The following is a 22,527-nucleotide window of genomic DNA, read 5'->3' as shown; positions in this document are numbered from 1 at the left end:
CAGCTACTCCAATACTTTGTGTCTCTTATTTTTAAACGAGCATTTGTAGTTCCTTCTATCCATCTGTCTCAACTGATGTTCTCCTGGGCAACACCTGGTCCCAGCTGGCTCCTTCTCCACCTGCAGCCAGATGTTGTCCCTACCTGATCCCCAGGTGTTGCCCTTTCCAGGATGCTGTTCTTTCAGTCATTCCACCGCTGTGGGGGGACTCTCCACATCTGGCCTTGAGGCTGGGCGTCCAGGTGATCCAGGTGTTGCCGCCTCTCCACCTGTTGTCCGCTTGAAGGTGTCCGGGCGGGAGCGGCGGCGCATGCGCGGGGCCGGGCGGAGGGGGCGGGGCCGAGGGTCAGTTTCCCACAATGCCTTTGGGGGACGCTGACAAGTGGATCCAAGATGGCGCAAAAGTAAAGGGAAAGGTAGGTGCGGAGTTGTGTGGCTGTGTCCGGTTCGGGGCCTGCCGCCTCCCCGGGGCGTGTGCGTGGAGGGGTGAGAGAGGCGGAAGGTTGAGGCAGGGGAGGAGTGAGGCGCTCTAAGGCGGCCCGCTACCTCTCAGCGGGTCCGGGGGGAGCTGTCAGTATGGTTGTTGTTTGAACGGGAGGCGGGGGGGGGGGGGGCATCTGGTGGCCGCCGTGTATAACCTGGGCCCGGAGCCACAGACCTGGGGGCTACTGGGGCCGACCAGCCTCCCACTGACCTCAGCTCAGGCATTAGTCGGCCCACCGCCTGCCGCGGCCGGAGTGTGTAACGTGTAAACAAGAGGGGAGGGGGGGGGGGGAGGGGGAGGATTAGGGCCAGGGTTTAGGACCACGACTAGGGGGGGGGGGCTGAAGGGTAGACACCAGGAAAAATACCCATTGCTCCTGAACCCCACCTACGCACTCCCGTGTGTCTGACTACATGTTTACAACTAGAACACACCACTGTTACTCCACATTCGTCAAGATAGAAAGCACAAAATAATAACTTTATGACATTTGTGTAAAGTAGGTTTTCCAACAGTATTTTTGTGCTGCCGGTTCATCTATTTCTATCCTCGGTCCCCGTTCAGAAAATAAATGTTACTTCACTTATTACTATTTGCTCTCTTATTTCTGCATGAATAATATTGTGCTTGCACACTTGTTTTGAAGTAGGATTCCATTACCATTACTCTATTACATCACCACTCACAGGCATCCAACAATAACTTGTCAGGTAAACTAACCTGATGTTATATTGTAGTCACCAATTGACAACATTTTAAAAACTTTTTGCATTTTCATTTCACATTTTCAAATAGATGTCCATTTGTGAATCTTTTAGCTTTTTGGGTCTGGCAGTCCAAACCCTGCATTTTCTATTCCAAATATCAGAATGTGTTAAATTATATATTTTGATTTATGCTGCCAAGTTTAAAAGACAATTCATTAAAGATATTTATGTTCCTAAGCCATTTTGTTTTTGATTTTGCACACATTTTCAAATAGTCGAGAAGAGTTGGAAAGTGGGACTCAGTGCTTACACCATCATCTAATCCATACTTCTTATTTCCCTCCTCCACACAGTATGATTCCTATTCTTCTATCACGCCTCTGCCTTGTGGCCATACATTTGAAGTCTTTGCTTTTGTCATTTTCCTTCTCATTTGCTCTGCCTGATTACTATCACAAAAGTATTTTAATATGCTTTTTTGTACACAACGCCTGGAAATAGTACATTTCACATGTATAATTTAAAATGATGGCTCCAATAATCTATGAGGATTAATTTTCAACCACTTTTACATTGCTGCTTTGGTTGAACAGAAGCAGGAGTTATTTGCTTCTAACCATTGCTCCTAATCTTTTAGTAATATTTGTGACTTGGGTGTTAGTGTAAAGTCTCTGAACGTTTACCTGCGCAGTGATTAGAATCTCATGGAAAAAGTAAAATCTTGATTTTTTCTTTTCCATGGGAGGAGTAATATTCAGCATCTAAAATAATAAGGTTGAATTTTGATCATTGCCAATTTGCAGGCAAAGTAGCATAATGTTATTATATGAAAGTTTGCATTTTAACCAGCTATTCTGAAAGTGTGTTTGTGGTTGACGTTGAATTTTTGTCTTCCTATTTCTTCATTTCCCAAACTGATCCTTTCCTGGCAAAGAGCTGATTCCTACTAGCTCGGTGTTGTTCCCAAGGTGTAATTGAGCTCATGAATCTGCATTGTATTACTCTGACATTCAGCAATGGTGCTCTACTGTACTTACTGTTATTAAACTGAAAAATAATGAGGCAAATTGTGGTGCAATCAAATGCAACTTCTACTGAGACCATAACTGATACCGATTTTCCTTATTGTGTCTGCCTTGGGCTAATGTCATGTAATGTGTTCAAGCATTGGACAATAAATTGCATATTTTATTAATTGTGTGGATGGGCATTACTCCTGGAGCATCTCAATCTCATCATTATTATCACCCTTCCCCCTCTTGCCCCTTCCTCCACCTCATACCATCAATGGGATTTTTCCATTGTATCATCCCTCCCAGGACAAACCGTCTTCCAATCTTTCCTCACGTTCTCCCAGTTCTTTTGGGGAAAATAAATCTCAACCATATGAAGTGATTGAAGAACTACACTGTATGGTGGGCTACAGTGTTTAACAGTGTATTTTTGCATTGGAGCTCAACACATTCTCTACAATCAAACTATTTAATAAAATACAGCTGAGATGAATTGTCAGCTTCAAATGGAATCGGAGCAATATAAAAAATATTTCCAATTGAATTTGTTTATTTTCTGCCAATGTTGTGATTAGTAAGAGCTGATCAACAAAATGATAAATGAATCCCAGGGTGGTGAATTAATTTGACACCAGAATTCCAAGATTGCATTTGCTAAAAGTGTTCAATGGGACACATCTCTATGTAGGTTGTCATTTGACATTCCCAGTGATGGAGCGAACTGTTCAGAAAATTATGGAAGTATAAAGGCAGCTAAGGACACATCATTTGAACAGGTCATTATATATTTATAAACCAGGTATGACTAGTATGTTCTTTCATTTAAGAAACCCTACATCACTTAACATAATTAATAAACGCTTGATTATTTTTAAGTAGTGCGATGAACAGTGCAAACCCAAATAGAGTCAGGGTCATAGTCATACAGCATGACAACAGGCCCTGCAGTCTAACTCGTCCATGCCAGTCAACATGCCCCATATAAAATAGTCCCATTTGCCTGCATTTGGTCCATATTCCTCTAAACCTTTCCTATCCACATACCTGTGAGAAATTTTTAATTGAAAGGCTCAGATATAGGTGAAAGACAGGGCCTATGACCGTTGGCAGAGGGATTGATAACAAGAGATCAAGGTTCATTAATTCAGGGAAAGGTTAGAGGAGAATTGAGAAAAAAAAAGTTTTCACCCAAGGAGTACTGGAAGTCTGGTGCTCTTTCTCAAAAATGACCATCAAATTGATGCCTCAATAACAGAGCCCCCTCAATTTTCCCTTTGATTTTCCAAAATCTCTGACCTTTTGACTTTGGAATTCCCCACCTGAAATTTCTCTTCAAAAAATAATTTATCTTTGTCTCTTAGAGCTGTTAATCTTGATTCAAGACCATAGATTTTTTTGTAAAGTGGTTTAATTGGTTGTTTGCTGAACGTGACACAAATGGCTAATTGAAAGGCTCTTTTGCCCTTGCGAGTTCTGATTTCATTATGAAGTACGTTGAGAAAATTTTCACCCAAGGAGTTGTGGTGCTTTTCTCAAAGACTGCCCATCAATGCATGGAAAATGTTTGAAAAGAATTACAGAAATCTGTGCATACAATACAGGATGTCTTCATGTAATAGATAATACATGTAATACATGTATATTTGTCATACCAAGTATCATTTCCCTTGAGTTCAGGATTATTGTGTCATTGAACAGGTGCTGCTTGGAGCTTTCTGCAATTCTTTCTCTATTTTGTGCAGAGTTTATGGATTTATTTTTAAACGTGCTTTTCTCTGTTTTTGAGTTAGTATTACAGTATTAATATTTTCTTTGACATTGTTTATTTTTGAGTTTCCAAAAGCTGCAGTATTTTGCTTTTGTTCTTCATCGCTTGTCATTTTTTGCTGTTTTTAAGTTTCTCCTTTCCACTTGGTGACTCCACCAAGATAAACCTTTTCCCCACCATCCTTCACCTGCCTCTCATTTGTTTGATACATTACATCTAAGATATTATCTAATCTGTCCAGTCTTTCTCTTTGTTTGGCTTGTACCATTAGCTGTCATCAGTTCATTTGATTGTATGAACTTACTGTGGCATTGAAGACTTAATGTTTCCTATACCTTCTTGCTTACTGTTGCTAATAATCTAGTTGGTAGTGCTGACATTTAACTCTGAGCATTTTAGAACTCTTCTTCCTTTGCTGATATTACTCTTATCTGCAATGTATTTTTGTACAAACATAAACTCATTACATTCTGGCTAATTTATCAGTTTTGTTTGTCTTTAGTTCAACCTTGGAGTTAATGCCTGCAATTGTTGCTTTTTAACTAAAAGTGTATATATCCATAAAAACTCCCTCCTACCATTTGATTCCTTGCTAAGGTAAAGCTTTCTGAATGTTGGTAGATCTTTATTCTTTTTGGTTGAGTGTGAGTCTTTGCTATAATAATCGCAATGGGATACCCAACCATTGAAGGTATAGTAGTTCTGCTATCACCTGTTTTGTGCTTTCCATCATGGTTCTTGTGTGCTTTCCATCATGGTTGCTGAATTGTAGACAGGAGTAAAAACTTTTAATGCCTGTTGCTGGAAGTGCTGCGGCTAAGTTTGATGAACTTTGCAGCTGCCCTGGTGGAGGTCATGTTGTTGAGGAGATCGCAGAATGAGGATTGAAGTGGAAGCTTCATTGTCTATTGCTCAGCTGCTCATTGGATAAACCTATTAAGCCACTGCCATAGCTCAGATTATTTTTAATGAGTCAGAGTGCTCAATTTGGCCAATGTTTTTCTTCTGTCTGCACCTGAAGGATAAAATCCCAGGTGTTCTGTCTGATTCTGGTTTGATGTGCACACATCAGAATTAAAATCTTGTGAGCAATGCTGTCTTTATTCTTTTGCTGTCATACGTGGTCTTGTCAAATATCTTTGGGTTAAAGAAGGATGTTTGAATGTGAATTTATCATTGTTAAATTTTGAACTAACATATTGCAAAGTGAACAGTGTATCTTAAATGGTATCTGGATATGTTCCAGTAAATATACTGTACTATTTAATGACTGATACTTAAGAGATCGTTAATATATAATGCTATAATACGTAAAATTCTAAGCTACATAAAGCATGTAGCATCAGATATTATTTGTACCGATTATAATTTAAAAAAACTATCTGGATAAAACCAATGATGGAGTAATATGAAATACGATTAGTTCAACGTCTACATCAGTGTTGGCAGTAATCTGAGATGATGGATAAACTTCACCTAGGAAATGGTTTAAGCTGAATTAAAGTAGATTGTTTTCAAATCATTTTACCTACATTATTAAAATATGTGTTGTGGGTTAATTATATTCAGAACAACACTAATTTTGCTCACTCCTCTTGCTTGAAACTACAAAGTGAAGAAATAATAAAATGGTTGACAATATCCTCACTTTAAAAAATCTTTGTTGTGTTCATTGTGAAAACTGCTTTCAAGGCCATTTAACCCGTTTGAGCTTGTGGACATGGTCAAAAGTGACCCATAAGAATATTCACTATTTATATTTGTATATTTATGAAGAATTCTTAACAGTGTAAATGCACTGCCAGTTGGAACCTATCTCTACAACATTTTTTTGAAATGATTCTATCACTGATATCCAAAGCAAAGTAAGACATCCATCACAAGATGTAGATTAGTGACCCTGCAGCTGTCAAAATCCTAAATTCTTTTTTGTGAAACACTCTTTATCACAATTCATAAAACCTACCTTCACTGTCTGAAGAAGGTCGTTATCTGTCCATTTCCTTCCACAGATGTTGCCTGCCACTGAATTCCTCCAGCACTCTGTGTGTTTACTCAAGATTCTAGCATCTGCAGTCTCCGTCTCCTCAATTCAACTCTTGGTCGTCTGCCTTAATTTCTTCTTAATTTGGCCAGGCATCAGATTTAGTTTGATGTCCCTATGAATCATTTTGGGATTTTGTGTTTTTTAAGGCAGTGCATTTATGGATGCCTTTGAGTTTATTGCATTTGAACCCGAGAATGCATTTGCTATGAAGCAATGGTATAGAGCAATAAAATAAAGGATCTTTATCATTGGGTATATATGATCTTGTTAATTCTGTGCATCTAAGGCAAGGACACTTTGCTTTGCTATAAAGTAAAGAAGTTTTAGTATTTGTTTCATTGGGAAATCTGGTAAAACATTTTGAGCCATTGGTTATGGGAAATAGTGCTGCATGAGTAATTTCAGGGACCTGTCAAAAGAATGAAGTCAGCAGAGCAAAAGGTGGAGTATTTATTACAACCCTGTGCTATCTTGATTCAAATTGGAGTACTGTATTTTCATTCTACAGTTTAACAGTATTGTTATCTGTGTCCACTTAGACTAAATTCAATGTTGTTTGAGCTGAAGTCCAGATTTCTCCTTTGAAAGTAGTAAATTGGGAAAATAGCACAGAAGGTTGTCAAAGTTGATTAAGTTGTTTATGGAATAAGCCTTGCGAAGATGAGCTACAATGATTATACTTTTCACATGGGATTGGAAACCACGTGTAGAGTTCACATCTTCTCCTGTAACTTTTACATTTAGACTTAAATTTTTGTGAAAGGTTTATGTAATAACAAAGTGGTTTCACAGAAGCAGAATAATATGGTAAGGGATAATGTGTATGTTGTTTTAAAATTGCAGGTCTGAAAAGTTAGTTTTCAACAATCCCTGACAGTTTTTGAAACATGAGGGATGACTTCACAGTCCATTTCTGAGCTCTTTCATAGATTATAAACATAATGTGATGCAGGCAACTGGAAGGTGAGAAAAACCCTTATATCATAAGTGGTTTTCTGAAATTTCCAGTTTGAATTGGGAATGAGAATGAGGTGGATTCCTAATCATCTAGCAGTTAACACAGTGACAGGTATTTAAGACAAGTCGCGTTTATTATTAGGACAGGCACGGTGAGGTACAGGTAAACTGAAATTTTGCAGCAGCATCATCAGCATGTAGACTCGGACAACACAAAAACAAATTATATGTCATTTACACCTACACGTTACAGTACAGTGAATAGAAAAGGGCTATATTTAAAAAATCAAGACTTTAGTGCAACAAACACAATTAGAAAACGGGTTCATGGTTGTGCAAGAGGTAGTCTGTAATTCCTTTGCTGAGACAGGATTAGGGTTGTGCAGGTCAGTTTGAGTACCTGATGCTTGTTGGAAAGTATCTGTTCCTGAACCTCTTGGCGTGGGACTTTAGTACCACTTACCGGATGGTAACAGCAAGAAGGTGGCATGGCCAATGATGCTGGGGATCCTTGATAATATTTTCCACCTTGAGGTAGAGCTTTATGTAGATACTTCCTATGGTGGGGAGTGCTGAGTCTACCACACTCTGCAGCCTCGTGCTTTAGAATTGCTGTCAGACTATGATGCAACAAGTCAGGGTACATTTTCCAGTGAATCTGTGGAAATTTGTTTGAGTATTCTGTGACATGCCAAATCTTCTAAGAAAGTCGAGATGCTGGTGTACCATCTTCATGATTACATCTATGTGCTAGTGTGCCCAGGACAGGTCCTACGAGATGTTAACACCCAGGAATTTTAAGCTGCTCATCCTCTCACCAATGGGGAAAAAAATATATAATAGTTCCTTTTGAAGAATCTTGAATTTGCCAGGTTTGGGTCTCAATATTATTCTTTTGGTCAGTAAACTTGCCCATATTAACAATAGAATTCAGTCATTGGTGCATAACATATTATTAGGCAAACAAGCTTGTGAAAATGTGTATATATTGATTAAATTTTATGTATTGATTATCACAGATCAGAGACAATTTCAATCCTCATTACAGGCAATCCCGCGTGAGTGAGGTGTAGCTTTCCTAGAAATCGATCTGCATCGTGAATATGCTATTTGCGCGAAGAAACTAGTTGAAAAATAAATTTGTGTTCATTTATTATCTTTTTTCCACATAAATTCTGTAAGAGCATATTTAATTTTGTATATTAAATTTTTGAGTATTGATTTGTGCTGGTACTAAGCTTTTCCAAAGAGAGAGAGAGACACACACACACACACACACACACACACACACACACACACACACACAGACAGACAGACACACACACACACACACACACACGGGCGCGCACACACATACAGACAGACACACACAGTTTACACACACACACTTTACACACACTTTTTGTTCATGTGAGAAAGGTTTTTCATCTGAATAGTATTGAGATGGGTAGTTTGTGCTTATATTTCATGAAACAGAAATGTTGATGGCCAGGCCATCATATAATGTGTGTCCTTAACTGCTGTTGAGATGGTGCTGCTGAGTTATATTGATGCAGCAATGTCTCTGATAACCATTATAACTACCACATAATTATATTAGGTTAATATTATAAATTATAATTAAAGTCAAAGTTTTGGAAAAACTTAAAAGCAACTAAAATATTTTAGTTAATGCAATTATTTAAAACTTGTAATTAACAATAATTACCTCTTATATGAACTGAATGGTTTTGCGGAACCTCCACCAGGCCAAACCTAATGCAAGTTACGTGGCTAGAACCTCCAAGGATCATTGCTGGGAAACTGAAAGAAGTATGCATGCCACCAGTGACTTACTGAAGAGGTGTCTATTGTTAAAGCATAGTCAGAAATCAGAACATTAAGCATCCCTCAGGATCTTTTGGAATTGTTTTCTTGCACTAGGGGACATAAATGGTTTGGAGTATTAGTCTGATGTTTTGTGTTGTGCACCACTGCTGTATATCTGTCCTGGACATTCTGGAAGGCAGAACTCATCACTTTGGACTTAATGTTAAAGAAGCCATGGTGCCACATGACATTTTATCGAAGGTGCATCCTGAAATAGTTGCATGAATGGGATGAATGTTAAGGTTGGTGGACTGGGTACTATTGAAGCTTATTGCTTTGTCAGCTGGTAGCACATTTATTTAGCTGTTAGATACAGTATGGAGCTAATGTGGCCCCTGGGGTGGTCATGGAGAGAATTTCTCCTTGTGTGACAGAATCTAATGGGCCTGTCGCACGTAAGTGATTTTTTTTAGGCAACTACAGGCGACTAGTTTGTCGCCACATGTTCGCCGGGAGTAGTCTTAGTCGCGCAAAAAGTCGTAGCGTCTTTCTGGTCGTTGCTAAATTTTCAACATGTTGAAAATGTTCCGGCGACAGTGGGTTTGACGCCAATGAGAGTAGCTTGAATTCTCCTGACGTAGGAGCTGTCGTAGGTTGTCGCCAGGATTGTCGCCGGTTTTTCGGAGATCTACTATGACAGTCGCCGGCAGTTGCCTAAAAAATCGGCAAGTGGGACAGGCCCATAAAGCTGACAGTCACTATTTAAGCATAAAATGTTGCTAGTTTCAGAAGTTGAGGCAATTTTTATTCTGAGGATGGAGAATGTTTGGAGTTCTGCTCCAAAAAGGGTAGTGGAAGCAGAGATTTAGAATATTTTTAACAGAGAGGTAGATTCTTTCTGACAAGAAAAGGAGTGGAAGGTTAATGCTGGCAGACTGAAATAGAGTTGATGTTTGGGAAATATCTTATTGTGGAGCAGTCTCAAGGGGCAAATGGCCTTTTCTATCTCATTCATATGCTTGTATCTAATCTTTTTTCTTTCTTGATGTGGTTGAATATGCTGCAGACAGTTATATTGCTAACTCGTTTAGATGTCAATCAAGATGCTCCACGCATATTTACATGCTGGCGATGATGTTTTGATCCCATCTAGCCAGTTACTTGGGGGAGGGGGTCACGGATAATTCCAGAGATACCTGTTGATTGTGGCAACGTTTGCAAACTATAAAGTCGGGCAGAATCGCTGGCAACCACTAGTTCCTCTTCACAAGCTGAATGTATTTTTTGCTTGTTTTGAACTGAAGGATCAGTGGAATATTCAGGTGCCCCTCTGTTCACGGACTTTGTTGCAGACGTCAGTTTGAGATGAAAGTGACTGGCCCAGACTGAATTCCCGGTCATGTCCACGGGGCCTGCATTGATCTGGGCAGCATTATTTGCAGACATCTTTCACCTCTCCCTACTCCAATCTGAGGTCCCCATGTGGATTAAGATGACCACTATCATCTCCGTAACAAAGAAAAATAAGGTAGTATGCCTTAATGACGTCCGCCAGTGGCGCTGACATTCACCATCGTAAAGTGCTTCAAAAGGTGGTCATGACGCACTTCAACTCTAGCCTCCCCGATAGCCTTGATCCACTGCAGTTCGTCTATTGCTGCAACAGGTCCAAAGTAGACGTAATCTCCCTGACCTTAAGCTCATCCGTGGAACATGTGCATTGCAAGGTCACCTGCATTTGACTCCAATTTCTTGACTATAGCCTCATCTTCAGCACCATAAATCCAACCAAATTCATCTTCAAACTTCTGGACCTAGAACTCGGAATACCCCTTCTACAACTGGATCTTTGACTTCCTGACCCAGTGACCGTATTCAGTAAGGAGAGGTGACAAAATCATCCTCCACCATAATTCCCAACACTGGTACCCTGCAATGCTGTGTTCTCATCCTCTTATTATACTCCTGGTACAGTAGTAAAGTAAAGTATCCTTTATTGTCATTCAGACATTTCAGTCCGAATGAAATTGTATACTTTGCAGTCATAACATAGAATAAAATAACAAAACACACACTTAACACAGTTTAACATCCACCACAGTGAGTCTACCAGTCACCTCTTTGATGAAAGGCAAAAGTCTTAAAGTCCTTGTCTCTTCCCTCCTCGTCTCCCTCGGCATTGAGGCGATCCAGGCTTTCGATGTTGGGCCCCCCGCCGGGTGATGGTAAGTCCCGCGTCCGCGAATGGGCCAGTTCAAACTCCGCGGCCCGGGGCGGATGGAGCTGCCACTCTCCAGTCCAGCGGACGAAGCTGTTGCGGGAGCTCCGGAAAACAGGTCACCAACCTGGGTCCTGTGAGCTCCCGACATTGTCGTCCACTGGGCCCGCGGCTGAGCCTCTGAGGCTCCGGAGTCGGGCCGCCGCCGCAACGTCACCACAGTCCCAAAGTCGGCCAGCTTTGTGATGGCAAGTCCTGGCTCTGCCTCCGAAGCCTCGAGGTCGATCCCAGTTGGAGGCCGCCAGCTCCGCGATTAGGCCTCAGCAGGGAGACAGAGACAGGGGATACGACAAGAAAAGATCGCATCCCCCCGAAGGAGGAGACTAAAAACAAGTTTCTCCCACCCCACACACATACACAACTAAAATAAACTAAATAAACTAAAACAACAGGACAAAAGAAAAGAAAAGAAAAGACAGACGGGCTGCAGGCGAGCCGCAGGGGCCGCGCCGCCACTCTTGAGTGTGTGGTGAAATTCTCCTCTAACTCATTTACACGTTTGCAGATGACACCACTGTAGTGGGTCAGATCTCAAACAATGAATAGACATGGTACAGGAGTCAACTTGGTGTCAAGACAACAAACTCTCTCCAAATGTGTGTAAAATAAAGGGACTGGTCATCACCTTCATGAAGTAGGGTGGAGTCTATGTCCCAGTCTGTATCAATGGAATGATGGTTGAGCACCATGCTGTAAATATCATAATTTGTCCTTGCCCAACCACATTGAAACACCCAGCCAAGAAAGTACACCAGTGCCTCTAGTTCCTCATACGGCTAAGAAAATGTGGCATTTCTCCATTGATTTCTACAGATGCGCCATAGAAAGTTGTGAATGCAGTCCAGTCCACAAAGCCATGCTATCTTCTAATCTTTGGGAAGCAACCATTTTTCTTAAATCTATGGAATTTTGGAAAACTCAGTTGGCTCCATTGCCATTTCTTTAAAATCCTCGAGAATCTTCAGCCCCATTTAGTTCTTAATATTTATTTCCAGATCATTCTGTTGCTCGTTACTGGGTACCCTTTTTTTGAGACTTGCATGTGTTCCATGCAAGCAGGTAAAATATTTAATTTTTCTGTCATTTACTTATTCACAATATAATCTGTTTTACCTTGGACGGTAAGGCATGCACAATCACTTATGCTAATCTTTTGTTTAGTTATCTTTCTATAGAATTTTTTTCGGTTTGTTATTGTTCATCGTTGGGTTAATCTGATATTCTAATGTATTTTTACCAATTTCTTGGTTCTCTGAAATCTTTTTTTTTCATCTGCTGTGTTCTACAACTTGCTGATGTGCTTGAAAAAAAAATGCAGTTGGGTTCATAAACTTTAAAAGGGGTGTATATTGGTTATAAATATACAGATGTTGATGAGTACAGAAGTGAGATCGACCAATTGACCAAATGGTGCCAGCACAACAACCTGGCTCTCAATATCAGTAAAACAAATGAACTAATTGTGGATTTTGGAAGAGGACAGATGAGGACCCACAATCCTATTTATATCAAAGGGGCGATGGTGGAGAGAGTCAAATACTTCAAATTCGTGGGCGTGCATATTTCCGAAGATCTTTCCTGGACCCAGCACACATATGAAATTATAAATAAAGCACATCAACGCCTCTACTTCCTGAGAAGATTAAGGAGATTCGGTATGTCAAAGAGGATTCTCTTGACCTTCTACAGGTGTAGAGTAGAGAGCATATTGACTGGTTGCATCATTGCTTCTGGTTCGGCAAATTGAATGTCCAGGAGCGGAAAAGACTGCAAATATTTGTGAACACTGCCCAGTCCATCTGACCTCCCCACCATCAAAGGATTTATCGTAGTCTCTGCCTCAAAAAGGCAGCCAACATCAGAGACCCACACCATCCTGGCCACACACTCACTTACCGGACAGGAGCCTGAGAACTGTAACGTCCAGGATCAGGAAAAGCTTCTTTCCTCCAGCCATCAGGCTATTAAACACCACAACCTCAAATAAGCTCTGACCTACAATAGACTATTATTATTATTATTGCACTACTCTTGTTTGTTTTTTGTATATGTGTGTGTACTTGTGATTATGTGTATACACATTTTTCCTTCTCATATTGTTTACAGTGTGCTATTTTTACATATTCTGTTGTGCTGCAGCAAGTAAGAATTTCATTGTTCTATCAGGGACATACAACAAGAAAACACTCTTGACTCTTGTCTCTTGGTTATAAGCTAAATTATATTAATTAATTAATTAATTTGTTCATTAATATATTCTTTAAATATTAGCAATATTACTCTTCTCAAATGCACCTCTAATTTCCTGAATTATTCTACTTTCTATATTATCATTATCTGAGAACCTAAGATGAAACTCAATATTGTTTATTAGCAGCACCCAAGCTAATTATATTTTGATTTTCCAAAAACCCTTTGTCTGTTCCGTCTATCTCATCCTTTTCTATTTTAACTCCTAATAGTTCAGTATCCTTTAATATTTACAACCATATCTCCATGATGGCTTTCAGGTCAAAGCTATTTTTCTCAGTGCTCTTAATTAGAATGCCTCATCACGTAAACTAATCTCTCATTCATTGACTCCATCTTCACTTAGTGCTGTCTTGGTAGGTCACCAGCATAATCAAGGACCAGGCTCATCCCAGTCACTCCCCTCTTCTCTCTTCAGGCAGGAAGTATGCATGCCTCCAGATTCAGGGATAGTTTCTCCCCAGTCATAATCAGGCAACTGAACAGTCCACTCATCCATTAGAGAGCAGTCCTGACCTCACATCTACCTCATTGGAGACCTTTGAACTATCTTTAATTGGATTTTATTGGACTATCTTCCACCAAAAAATGTATCTTTATCCTTTATCTGTACACTCTGGGTGGCTTAATTGTAATCTATAGTCTTTTGTCTGGATAGCACGCAAACAAAAGCTTTTCACTCTACCTCGGTTCAGGTGACAATCATACACTCAACCATTCAGCCAATTAAAAAGCCATCAGTTTATAATTCTTCTCTTACTTTGACTCTAATTGGAGTTGCCCTCTGCCCTCTTGACTTTTCCAGTCATCATCATCATCATCATCATTACCCATTTCGCTATCCTGCACTACTGCCTAGTGAATTTTCTTTAATTTATAAAAACATTATTTTACCAACCCCCCAACAGCTGAATTTATTGGACTTGCCCCAGCTTGGTTCAAGTGAAGCCTACCCCATTGGCTTCTCCTCCCAGTATTAGTGTCAATTTCCGTGAATTAAAACACATTTTTCAATGCCATTCTTTGCATTCATCCCCTGAAGTTATTGATCCTAAGATAATTTGCAGACGACTCTGATAGTATCCAAGGAACAATTACCTTTCTGGTTTTATTTTCTAATGTGGGCGCTTGCTGCTTGTTATCTATCAGAAGAAACGCCTCCTTATTCTTACCTATGTCAATGATTTCCACATGAATCACTGCGGTTGGAATTTCTTTTCTTTCCACTCCCACATCAGTTAATTTTGTGGATGGTATACTTGTGCACTGGTGAGGAAGAGATTGAGCGTGGTTGATTTGGTGCCATTTAAGTGGTCTGCTTTCAGATGAATGATGTTTCTCACATATGACATGTCATCTTGCCTGCTAAATTTGCCTTAATTTAGTTAAATGAACAAGTAATTAACTGGTTATTTGTACATTTAATTAATTTTATTTAGTTAAATCTATGTGCTGGGTTGTCATTTAGAACAAAACACTTTTGAAATGGCGATAAGAGAACAATTTTGGCAGCCAGATTACCTCCAACTCCGCAGCAGATTAATTTGCTCAACTCAAAATAAGCATGGTATTTTTCTTATTGCTGTTGTGCTTTCTTTAAATATAAGGCTGCACCTTTGTCCTTAGTCAACAAAATCCACATCATGTAGGCATTGTGTGCTGTGCCTAAAATTGCAATACTTCAGCAGAATGCACAGATTTTCATTCTTAGATTCTGCATAAACTGACAATAACTTCAATTAACTGGTCGTAGTTGGTTAACCAATTCATTGGCTCACTGGCTGGCATCTTGTTTACCATTTTTTCCTACTTGACTGTCATGGATTAAAGTTACAGGGTTAAAGAAATACAGCAACGAAGAAAATGTAAACAAATAAATAGTTTCAAAACAGTCAAAGCAAAGTTGATAGATTCATTTATCAGATGCTGATTCAAATAAATCAGCACTTCTTTACTTAGTAAGGCTAATTAAAAAAAAAAAAAAAATTAAAGATGGTGGAAATCTGAATTATAAACAGAAAATGCAGGGTTAGCAATAACATTTTTTTTTGCAGCGATGCTGTTGTCCTGCTGAGTGTTTTCACCATTTTAAAAATTAATTTAGTATGACTAGTTGGATGAACAGTCTTTCAGAAAGCAGTGGAAAAGTCATACATAGTCAGTTTGTTGATACCCACTTCAGTATTGCAGAGCCTTGTTGATATTTACTCGAGTCCTTGGTTGAGTGTATTATGGTAAATTATGAGACCTTGAAGCAGATATAGATTGTCCTTCAGGACTTGTAGCTCCAATCCTGTGTCAAGTGTTCTCGCGACATGAATTGCTGGTCTACCAATATGTCTGCAAACAATTTGGAAAAAATCCTTCTAGATATTTGTGTTCCACACTTAGCCTATCTCCTCGTGTTAATAATATATTGGGATCAATTTTGTTTTATGTTGTCAGGCAGTCACTGCAGTTTATAAATGTCATATATTTAAGTGAAAATGTTGAAAAATTCAAACCATTTCAAAGTATTTATTTGTAGGACACAGTGGTGCATCAGGTACTGCAGCTTTTGAGACTTCTGCTTTGATTGTACCTGTACCTCACTGTACTTTTGTATATGACAAATACTTGGTATTGTGACAGATTTAAATATTTAAATTTCATTTCTTCATAGTTTATATTATTCATGCTTCATATCCATCAAGGATTTGGCACATCAATATATTCTTGCAAACTCCACCTCAAGGTGGTAATTCATCTAGTGTTGTTGATTGCAGCATCCTTTTGGAACTTGAAAATCCTTTCTTAATAGTTAAACTTGGACAGTGAGTCTTCATGTGCTCAGTCCGCCTGGACCTACCTGATCTCCTAGTTGCTAAATATTCTCCTTTAATTCTCCATTTCATTCCCGCACTCACTTTTCTGTCCTAGGCCTCCTCCATTGTCAGAGTGAGGCTAAACGCAAATTGGAGGAACAGCATCTCATATTTTGCTTGGGTAACTTACAACCCAATGAATAATGTTTATATAACTTCAAGTAACCCCTGCATTCCCTGTTTCTCCATCCCTCCCCCACCCAAGTCACACCAGCTTTTCTTTCTCACCCAACAAACAGCTAACAATGGCATGTTTCCTTTATCATCATTACTTTTTTGCATATCTTTCATTCATTGTTCTATATCTCTCTACATCATCGTCTATATCTCTCGTTTCCCTTTCCCGTGACTTTCTGTCAGAAGAAGGGTCTCGACGCAAAACATCACCCATTCCTTCCCTCCAGAGATGCTGCTTGTCCCGCTGAGTTACTTCAGTTTTTTATGTCTACGGTTTAAACCAGCATCTGCAGTTAGCTTCCTAAACACAAATGCTCTCCTTTTCCCAGTTTTGGCTGATCAACTAAACTTTGATTGTGAATTAAACACTGAAAATGTATTTACAATTCGAGAGTTATACTTTTAACATTTAGAAAATGTGCTTAAATTTTGTATTTAGTTTTATTTTTTCATTCCTGACTTCAGTTAATGTTGAGTTTGCACGTTCTCCCTGGGTTTCCACTCGGTACTCCTCGTTTTCCTCCCATATTCCAAAAACAATGGGGTTTTGTAGGTTAATTGCCCTCTGTAATTTGCCCCAAGTTTGTCAGGAGAGAACTAGTGTAATGGGTGATCTATGGTTGGCGTGGACTAAGTGGGCCGAAGGGCCTGTTTCCAAGCTATTTCTCTGAACTAAACTAGCTCAACACCTTTCATGACCAATCATACAGTTAACTTGCACTCTGAGGGCCAAGATAATTTATGGAACTTGGTGCTTCTTGCTTCTTGTTTTCGGTGTACAGCAGATTTTGAGTAGATAGCTATTTGCTTTCAAATTGTCAACGGCAGTTACTACAGATTGGAAGCTGCTTGCAGTTCCCTGGATCTTCCTCTAGATGTCAGGTAATTTTCGAAATACACTTAACACTGAAATTCAACAGTTGGCGCACTTCACACATACCTATATGTCCCTGGTGGCATGTGCATTTGAGAAATGACGATGCAGATTTCACTTCAGTTTCTACTGACACCCATGATTGACTAAACATTGTAAAATCTCACCTGGCACTGGAGAAAATTTAGAAAAAGTAAAATACCTGCACATAATATTGGCTGGTACTTCAATGTAGTATTGAGAAAATAGAACAATCGTGATACCAGGTTTTGATGTTGAACTAATATTCCCTTGGCCCATTTCCCAGGCTGATACTTAATCCCATGCTGATACCATTATAATCCAACTAACCACTCCTTTTGATCTCTGTGGTCTGATGTCAAATATTGACTGTCATGTTTCACTATATAATTGCAATGACTGTACTCCATAAGTATTTAATTAGTTATTATATCTTGCAGGGTGAAAGGTGCAAGGAAAGTATGTTTAGTTTAATTATATTCTTATGTAAAACTTTGTGTTGCGATAAATGCAGATGATGCTTTCACATTTGAGCGATAACTGGACCGATAAAAAAAAAAAACGAGTAACTTTGAGATGGCCACATTGAGCAAGCTCTTGATAGAAGTAAAACTTTAATTTGTAGCCAAATTTTCAGTTTAATTCAGAATCAAATGTTTATCACGATTGTTTTTGTTGGAGATTCTCTTAATGTTATAACAAGGGGAAGATCTGCCTGCACCGAGATGTGTTGCATCTTACCTGAGGTGTGCTTGGGAACGATAGCGTTGCAGGTATTTTAAACTCCATTCTTGAGTCCAATCGTCCTTTTTGGGATTGATCTTTTTAAAATATCCCCTGCTAATTCCTTTCTTCTGAAGACTGAATTATGCCGTGCGAATTATGCTGTGCTATCTTTGGTAGCAGCAACCTTGTCTCTTTAACTAAGTACATTTTGCTGGATTGTTTAGCAATAAGCAAGTTTGGTATTCCGACTGCGCATGCCCTGGTCATAGGTCACTACAGATAAATTGGAGGGTACAGATCTTTGGTTATCAGACCTTAGTTTCAATGAGTGCTTTATGCTTCGTGCTGCTTCATGGGGTCAGGGTTCATGGTCGGGCTCGGGACTCCTGCGCCGCTTGCAGCCCCCCTCCCCCCCCAGTGTCCCGTCCCGTCTCCGTCCGGAGGTGTTGGGCTGGGCTCGCAGCCGGCGTGGGGGGGCTCGGCGCCGTCTCCAGCCCGGCTCCGGGGGAGGGGGCTGTCCATTGGCGGGCCGGGGGCCGCAGGCTGCGCCTCTCTCCCTGACCAGTGGCTGTCGGTTTGCCCCTTCAGTGGAGGGTATTGTGACTCAGACTGAGACGTTTGGTGGCCAACAGCAGGGACGCTCATGGGGCGCCGCGGCGGGCCAGACTACATCACTGGAGAAGGTTCTCGACCCGAAACGTCATCCATTCATTTTCTCCGGGGTTGCTGCCCGTCTAGCTGAGCCGCAGCTGCACCCCGCACGCGCATCCCCGCCGATGGCTGGCGCTTGCCCCCCTCACCGGAGCTTAGCTGAACACTGGGTGGGGGTGGCGCTTCCTCTCTCTGCCCCCTCTTTCTCTTGCTGTTACCCTCGCTCTCCCACTACCTGGCACCCCATTCCTCAGATAAAATATGTTTTTACACATAAATCATGGCTAAAGATAAGAATTTACATACAGTTTATGCAGCCAGCGCTTCGTTCGCTTGTTCTTTATAGTGACGTGGCAAATCCCATATTCCTTGTGCTTTCTAGAAAACCGAACTCGCTTATTGGCACAAGCCAACAAACTACCTTTCTTCCTACTTCTGTTTCGAGCCAGGATGTTGGACAGGTATCAAGAGCAGAACACAACCATTTCTCCTTTATTTCTCTGACGTTGATCACAGTTGCTTTACACAATTGACTATTTCAGCACTTAAAAATTTTTGAATCTGTTCTTTTCTGACTGGCTCACTGGAATATTAAACAGTGTATTTATAAACTGAAGAACATCACATCAACATAAATCTTCGTGCTCTTTACTTCATACATGTACTTTTGGAGCGACAATGGTATTTTAGTTGATTTGGAATGATATTGCTAAATTCAGATTCATACTTTGTTTGCTCATGGTAACCATGCGCAACACAGAAACACACTGCCGGTTTTATACAAGTGATTATTTTTGTCTTACGAGATCAGCTTTGAGCAGGCCTAAGTTGATAAATTGGCTGTATAGTTTTGAGGCAATCTCAGTTGCAGTCAATATTTACACAAACACGATAGTTTTAGGGAAAGGGGAAGTCTGACATTTTATTTTAGTTATTATGTTTATATATTTTCATTTGGTTTGTAAAAATCTATCTTTTCTATAAAAATGACTCCATCGAGTTGTCCATTCACTCCAGGCTGTTGTTATGGATAGCCGCAAATTACTTTTAATGATTTGAGTGGCCATCATGTAACTTATAAAACTCTGGATGTTCGCTTGTGCAGATGCTTGCTTTCTTGCTTTAAACGTTTTCTTTGATTCACATCTCCTCAAACCCAACGCGGTAACGGTGAAATTTCTACATGTTCTGGTAGAGATTCACCTCGTGATTTCAAAAATCCCCTCATCTGTAAATTTGTTTCATTATTTCCCGAGCTTTTTACTAAAATTGTTCACCAATCTGACATATTTTTAAAATCTAACGTGCTGAAGCCAGCTGGATGATGTCACAATGCCTTTGCACCTCGCGGCCAGTTGCGCAGTTTTCAACGCTCCCCTGCTGGGCACTTTTTTCCAGGAGTGACGTCTACACCCTCCCCTCTACCCCCCCCCCCCCCCCCCCCGCTCTCTATCCGCACTATCCCCCCCCCCTCCACCTCCTTTGCCCCTCTCTCCCCCTCTCCTCTCTCTCTCTCCCTCCCCCTCCTCTTCCCCTCTCTCTCCCCCTCTCTCTCCCCCTCTCTCTCCCCCTCCCCCCCCCCTCCCTCTCTCTCCTCCCCCTCCCCCCTCCCCCCATTGCCCCTCCACCCCCCTGGCAGATGTTTATTCACAGGGGAATAGGAGTTAAAGAGCACTTTTACCACCCTTTGTCATGACACTAATAATGAGAGGAGGCTGCCAGGTTGTAACTTGTCCAAACTCTTTGTTTATGTTTTGCAAAATTCTGGAACAGTGGTTTCTGAAAGAAAGAGAGCAAATAAGGAAATCTTGCTTTTATGAAGTACCTTTACTAAGCACAGGATGTTCCAAATCAATCTATTGTTGAGAATGTTTAAAACATTTAGATCATCTGGTTTATTAATTTCATTTGATGCTATAAATTTTGGATTTTCCACTTTGGGGTGAGCCTTGGAATAGGCTAATACAGATGTTTGAAGCTCTGTACAACATGGTTTATATACAGTGGTTCATTTCCAGTGATGTTTGCATTGTGCAATACAATGGTTTCCTAAATAAATCATATTTTATACAATTAAAATGTTTTGGCTAATTTGATAGAAGTTTTGTAATGTCTCAAAGTGCTAAATAAGGAAAAAACATATTCCATGCACAGCATAAATCTGACTTGGGTACACAAAAATGCTGGAGAAACTCAACAGGTGCAACAGCATCTATGGAGCGAAGGAGATAGGCAACGTTTCGGCCCGAAACGTTGCCTATCTCCTTCGCTCCATAGATGCTGTTACACCAGCTGAGTTTCTCCAGCATTTTTGTGTACCTTCGATTTTCCAGCATCTGCTGTTCCTTCTTTAACACATAAATCTGACTTAGTTTGTGCATCCTGAATCTCAGCTGGATGGTAGCGTTCTGGTCTCTCAGCAGGTTGTAAGTTCTGGTCTGCATGCAGATTTGAACATAATTAAATAAATGACTGGGATTACCTGAAAAAGGGTGCCGATTCAAAACGTCGCCTGTCCATTCCCTCCACAGATACTGCCTGACCCGCTGAGTTATTTCCGCACTTTATATTTTGAACTACTTTTCTATATTCTACGTCGTGAGGTCATGCCTGCTTGTGGACCTGAAAAGTTCCATTATTACTCACAATTCATTGAGGATCAGTGATTTTTTTTTAATGTTCACACTGGTTATTTGTGCATTCACTGTTGAGTTGCTTCTCTGCCTTTGTGAAAATACATTTCAAGTAGCAATTGGTTTAAAAGTAGTACATACAGTGGTGTTTAAGGAAGAACTGCAGATGCTGGAAAAATCGTACGTAGACAAAAATGCTGGAGAAACTCAGCGGGTGAGGCAGCATCAATAGAGTGAAGGAAAAGGTGACGTTTCGGGTTGAGACCCTTCTTCAGACTGATGTGGGAGTGGGGAGGGGGCGGGAAGGAGAAAGGAAGAGGCGGAGACAGTAGGCTGTGGGAGAGCTGGGAAGGGGAGGGGACGAAGGAAGAAAACAAGGACTACCTGAAATTGGAGTAGTCAATGTTCATACCGCTGAGGTGTAAACTACCCAAGCGAAATATGAGGTGTTGCTCCTCCAATTTGCTGTGGGACTCCCCCTGGCCATGGTGGAGGCCCAGGACAGGAAGGTGGGATTCGGAATGGGAGGGGGAGTTGAAGTGCTGAGCCACTGGGAGATCAGGTTTGTTAATGCGAACTGAGCGGAGGTGTTGGGCGAAGCGATCGCCAAGCCTGCGCTTGGTCTCACTAACATACAGTGGTGTGGGTTGCCTGAAGATTATTTAACATGGCACAAATCAAAGTTTGTCTTTGCCTGATAAGCTATATAAATAGGAAGTGCAGGAAATATTCAACAGGTGAAGCGGCATCTTTGGTGGAAGAGGTAGCGATAAAACTGCAAGATAATGATCCGAAAGCTTTGAGAAATTATCCATCTGATAAATTAACTCTGTTTCTATTGTCATACATGCTGCCTGATGCATTTTCAACATTTTCTAATTTTAGAACAGCTCACATAATCATCGTATCATTGCCACTTATGCAAACTTGGTATGAGTCGGCCAAAAACAATCCCTGCCCTTCAAATTGTATCCTAAATTATTTGTATGCTAATTAGTTATATTTAATTATATACCAAATAGATTGAACTCTCTAAACTAAAGTCTTTTGGACTTTTGAGTGAATGTGGATTTTTTTAAACTTTTATGCTTCGGTCATAGAACTGAATCCAATCGATATCCAACGTAATTTCACAGGATATTCATACATGCGCGCAAAGTCTCCCTTTTCCATGAGCTGCCAAGTGGAAGCATCGGCATTTAAACACTGGAGTAGAGTGGCTGGTTTAATTTGCACGTCTAGGTGAATTTAAGTAGAACCAAATTGCA

General features: G+C 40.4%; 1 protein-coding gene across 3 annotated transcripts in view; it reads left to right on the top strand.

Moving 5' to 3' along the window:
• The first annotated feature begins 323 nt into the window (after positions 1-323).
• The window catches only part of helz (helicase with zinc finger), a 174,593-nt gene continuing 152,389 nt past the window's right edge, over positions 324-22,527 (top strand). For 2 of the 3 annotated variants that reach the window (XM_055653763.1, XM_055653760.1), the window contains exon 1: positions 324-416. The gene's annotated coding sequence lies outside the window, so the exon portion shown is untranslated. The remainder of the gene's footprint in view (positions 417-22,527) is intronic. The other variant, XM_055653762.1, reaches the window with a different exon arrangement.

The sequence above is a fragment of the Leucoraja erinacea genome, chromosome 23 (genome assembly GCF_028641065.1).
Source record: "Leucoraja erinacea ecotype New England chromosome 23, Leri_hhj_1, whole genome shotgun sequence".
Taxonomy (NCBI): Eukaryota; Metazoa; Chordata; class Chondrichthyes; order Rajiformes; family Rajidae; genus Leucoraja; species Leucoraja erinaceus.
The sequence above is the reverse complement of the archived record's forward strand: the minus strand, read 5'-3'. Positions and strand labels throughout refer to the sequence as shown.